The following is a 5644-nucleotide window of genomic DNA, read 5'->3' on the forward strand; positions in this document are numbered from 1 at the left end:
TAGCATAAATGCTTGACACATTATTTTATTTCTACTTTAGAGGTATATTTCATGGACACACATATATGGTATTATTTTTTCTGTACAATATTTGGTTGACTTTATGGTATTTTGCATCACCTTGGTGAGGTAAGCCATTTCTTCTATATATTTCTCACTATTAGAGTACATTGGCAATGTTCTTACTCTGGTGTGCTATAGATCCGGACGTTAGGAATGTTGAGAAGTAGATTCCACACCTTACCATCAGCATTTGATGCTTGTATGATTCCACCTTCATCAAAAAAGGACAAAAAGGGACGAAAAGGTTTCTTTAAAAACAGATTTCATAAGGTATACAATTTTTATGTTTTTTTGTTAATCTATATTTTTTAACGATCTCCACATGCTAATCATTTATTAACTTTCTCAGGAGTCAGGCGTTGAAAAAGATGGCGTTGCCATGTTCGTACTTGTGTGGAACCAAGTTATAAACAGTATTAGATCAGAGGACTTAATCAACAATAGGTGAGTTTATCTCTTACTAATGTGTTGTGCATGGTAATTTTGGAAAAAAATCTGATTAAAATGTCTTCTCTTATGAATAGGGAGGTGGATTTGATGAGAATACCTATGTCTTCATAATTATTTTCTGGCACTGTCTGTTGGCCAGTTTTTCTTATAGCTAATAAGGTATGTTTAAGAAGTGACATTATTTCATTTATATGGTTTTTTTTTTCTCTAGTTTCCTACTAAACCAAGTCTTGTTAGTCACACTCTAGTTATCCACGGCACTGTGCATTGCAAGGGATTTTGTGGGGAAGGATGAAATTCTTGTCAAAAAGATTAGAAAAGACAATTGCATGTACTATGCTGTAAAGGAGTGCTATTTCACTGAAGTACATCCTTAAGTTTCTCGTTGTGAGAGATTTGGAAAAGAGGTAGACAAGTTATTGTAGAAATTTATGTTGTTTTGTATGCATACATATTTAAATATTTAAATCATGTAATTCTTACCATGTAGATATCTTTCCTTTCCTGATTGAACATTCAATGCTGGCTTCTCAATTAATGTTTCTGCTTCTATGATGATCCCTGTGTTGCATTCTAGGGTCATATCTGAAATAATAAATGAAGTTGAAGAAAAACTTAAAAGATCAAGTTTTCTTGAGGACTTTAGAATGATTGAGCTTCCAAATTCGCTAGATAAATTTGCGGAGTTGCTTGAACTTCTGGTAAGCCTGCATATTTCTGGCTTCTCCTTGATTTTTTAGAGTAAGGAGTCCGTAGTTTGAGTCCAAACCTTACTAATCTATGGTATTAAATGTTTCAAGGGTGAGGGAAATGGAGATCATGCTGGTAAAGTAGTGAAAGTTCAACAGGACATGTTTGAAATTATAACCAATGATATGATGGTTGATTCTTCTAGGTTGGATGCTTTCAGAGTTACCATTCTTTTGTAAGATCAGTAGTTGACATGTTTTATATACTAATACTACCATACTTCATGTTCAAACCACACAGAATAATGGAATTGCTAAGCTCTTTCCAGGACATGGATGACGATTCTCCTTATTTTTGCAGACTTATTGAGCCATAATTATTTGAAAAATACGCCGGTGAGATGTCCATCCAGTTTCCCTTGCCAGACAATGCACCATTGGAAGAGCAGGTGATGAAACTTGTAACATTCACTGTCTGCCTTCCACTTCCTTATAGGACCTTGTTCATTACAACTAGTCAGAGTAACTGATCCAAAGTATAGGATGAGTGTAAACATAAACAAAGACAAACAAATAATTAAACACATAAAACACAGCCACATACACCTGCAATTGTGTGTAGAAATTACACATGTTAGTAACCAAACTTTTCCACAGCAGATCGGTCGTCTTATTTTGCTGCTTACTGTCAAAGATGGTGCACTGGATGTACCTACTAACATAGATGCTCGCCAGTGCATATCATTCTTTTCTACTTCCCTATTCATGAATATGCCCACTGCTACCAGAGTGCAAAATATGCTGTCGTTCAGGTGATATTTCTTGCCTTTGAGTATTATTTTTCTAATTCTAATGTGTCTAAACTATGCAAGATGTGACAACCTAAGAAAAATGAAGATATAACAATGTTGAGTAATTAGTATACATAAAGCTTGAGCTGAAATAACACAAGCGGAAACAGAGCTGAAGTAATGAAATATAACATATGATCAATTACAGGAAGTGAAAATTATGAATCTAATAACAATCTACGTTATTGATCTGCTTCTAACAAGTTATAACCAGTGCATAAAAATCTCATTTACACAATTATCTTACTCCCCATTACATGGAAGATATAAACTTTTCAAGGAAAGAGCTTCATTCTAGTCAGCGAGAAATTTCGATTATATTTTACATGCAAGAGATATTTCCAGGTAACTACAAAGCTAAGACTTTTCAATATATTTTATTTTTTAAACTTGTAAATTTATTTCTTTAAGATGAATGGAAAAACTTTTTGGAACAGATGGAATGTGCAAGTTTGGAAGCGTTGAAAGCTGAAGACAAGGAAGAAGAACTTAGAAGTTGGGCCTCTTTCCATGGCCAAACTCTAAGCCGAACAGGTAATGGAATAGAATATGAGACATAAATGTGATTAGATGTTACTTACCTTAATGTAACAGGGTTTACTTTTGTTTTATGTGGTGTTATAGTTAGAGGGATGATGTACTATAGAGAGGCCTTAAAATTGCAAGCATTCCTTGACATGGCTCAAGATGAAGGTTTTTAACACTGCTGTTTTATTTCTCAGACCAATTCTTGTCCTCAAAACTTCCTTTCTTCCTGATTATCTAATGAGAATCCATTCCTTTTGCCCTGTGTGTTTTGGCCAGATATTCTTGGAGGTTATGATACAGAGAACCATGTATTATCTGCTCAACTAGATGCTTTGGCAGACTTAAAGATTACATATGTGATTTCTTGTCAACAATTTGGATCCCAAAAATCCGCTGGTGATCCACCTGCACAAGACATAATTGATTTAATGAAAAGGTAATGAACTACGTGAGAAAATGCAGAATATATGTGAACATATATTCACTGGAAGGTTGAGAGAACATATATTCACCGGAAGGTTGCATCCACTTAGCCAATTACTAATTGAAAATATTATAGGCTTACATAGCTACCAGCTCAGATGCCTTAAGTAGGAATAGGATCTGGAAATTCTATGAGTAAGATATAACTATATAAGGAATGTGTAATGATTGAATAAAGACTACATCATGTGTCACTAATTTTGAGCACATAGAAATTGTAGGCATCAAGTCTAAATAACCATGTACTAACAAGTTTATAGTGTTTGGAGTTTGTTTTGTTTTTTCTAATTAGCTTGGTTTTAAATATTATTGATAAGAGTAGAGGCTTTTTTAGTGCAAGCTAATATGATTATTTTCTTTTGATGTTAATATATTTGTTGGTTACTTTCACTACTATTGCTTGAAATGGTTTTCAATAACTACAAAAAAGTGCTACATTACTTTCACTACTGTTTCTTCATTTTCTTGTTGCCAAGCTAATTATTTTCAACAACTCAGATTTTATGGCTGTTAATGGTTATCATAGTAGGAAAAAACTGTATTTCTCACCCATTTGTGAATTAATTCAAGGGAAAGAGATGGTTAGATAAAGCAAATGGAAGCAGCTCGTTGCTCACTTTGGTAGACACATGGAAAAAAGAGACCGATGAAAAAGGTAATAGTTTTACATACTAATTTCCTTCCTCTTCTTAACTAAAGATTTGTGTTTGTCAAACATTTTGATAAGACATTTTAGATTTTGTTTGGTTATGAATTCTCATTTTAGCTCAAAAATTCAAGAAACACTACACAAGAGACATTATAAGTTCATAGTTCAAAGCTTCAAGCATTGAAGAATATATTTTTCTTCTTATTATTCTCAGTTTTCATATCCACCACAACATCATTTTCTTTGCTATTTTAACTGTTAACTGAAATATATTCAATAGGACCCTATTAATAATCATTATTCTCTACTATGATTATTTGTGTGTGTAGTGCACAGTGTTTTAGTACTGTTGTAAAAGCTGCCAAGAACAGATGACACTGCATCTGTTTTTATTTCGTTTTGGCCAAGTTTGCTTAATCACTCTAAATGCATAATGAGTTTCTTAATGTTTGATAATTCAGCCCTTAAAAAAAAGCTATCAAGTCCTTAAGTTCTATAAGTAGTAGCAATTAGTTCCTTATTATTTATTTTTTCACAATGACAGATCATAAGGTTTGATATCCTGTTTTCCTCCAAAGTCTTTTGGTACTTGCATATAATGCGTGCCATCAAAAGTTGAGTTCTTGTTTATTTTTGCTTTAAAAGCTGCAGTTGGAACTTTAATCGGTTTAAGCAATAAAAATAGATCATTTTGATTTCTTGATAGACACAACACCATGCTATATCTACTTTCCTTTTTGAATGGCTGGACTTAAGATGATGCTTGCATTCATGTAGGCATTGTTGGCTGATATTTTATATTGGAGAAGATGTTTTCAACAACATGACATGCTTAAATTTTAATTTTTCTTGAGTTATGTTGATAAAAATTTAGGATCAAAATATTGTGAATTCATAATTTTGTATGTGGTGTCCTCTCTTGGAAATAATTTCCATAGCATTTTTCTTGAAGTAATTTGTAATGCTAGATAATAACAATAAAATATTTATTTGTGTATTTTGCAGATGTGACAAGCGAAATAGAAAATGAAACTTAATTTTGATGGCTTTGTGTTGGGCAGCTGTAGAATATTTTTTTGCTGAAAGTAGTAACTTTTCAATATGTTGAATATTTAAGACTACTTGAATACTTAAAGAACATTTTGTTGTTGATGACAGTGTTGAATGTTTTAAACTAATTTGTGGATTGTTAATACAATGTTGAATGTTTTTACTTTTTGTTATTTGAAAATCAAGTTCATTTGATGATGCTAGTATATATTAGAAAGCTAATTTGAATTATATAAAAAAAATTAAAATATAATAGAATAAATTAGTGTTATATAAATGAATATATAATGAGAATTTAAACTTATCTAAATATTAAAATAATACGAAAATTGTGTTATAATATCTATTACAATAACACTTTTTATGCAAAGAATTTTGTTATGCAAACTTCATTATATAACACAAATAATGTGTTATACTAAAGTGTAGTGTAACACAAAAAATGTGTTATACTAAAGTGTAGTATAACACAAATTTATAAGTATTGAACTGTGTTATATAATCGACTATAAATAATATAATTAAACACTTATCTATTTATTAAAATAACACAGAAAGTGTGTTATCGTTGACAGTATAATCACACATCTGTATAACAATGATAAAGTGTTACGTAAAGTACCCTGACCTACGATAACATAGTCGGTCTTAACACATCAAAAAGTGTTATGGTATATTTTGATAACACATTTTTGGTGTTATTAAAAGCATTTTTTCTTGTAGTGAATGTAGACAAACACCACACCAAAGAACAATAGGACTTTATCAAGCTTGTAATGATAGGCTAGGGTGAAGGTAGGATAACAGATATTAATTTTGGCTCAAATCACCTTAAGCACCTAAATCTTTCTAGGACCTAAATCAATGCACACATTAATTTC

General features: G+C 31.6%; 1 long non-coding RNA gene across 1 annotated transcript; it reads left to right on the plus strand.

Moving 5' to 3' along the window:
* The first annotated feature begins 1595 nt into the window (after window positions 1–1595).
* Window positions 1596–2890, plus strand: LOC133821468 (uncharacterized). The gene is made up of 4 exons (XR_009887598.1): window positions 1596–1651; window positions 1863–2014; window positions 2465–2587; window positions 2678–2890. It is a non-coding gene; the product is annotated as an uncharacterized LOC133821468 (long non-coding RNA).
* The last annotated feature ends 2754 nt before the right edge of the window (window positions 2891–5644 follow it).

Source organism: Humulus lupulus, chromosome 3 (assembly GCF_963169125.1).
Source record: "Humulus lupulus chromosome 3, drHumLupu1.1, whole genome shotgun sequence".
In the NCBI taxonomy this organism is placed as follows: domain Eukaryota; kingdom Viridiplantae; phylum Streptophyta; class Magnoliopsida; order Rosales; family Cannabaceae; genus Humulus; species Humulus lupulus.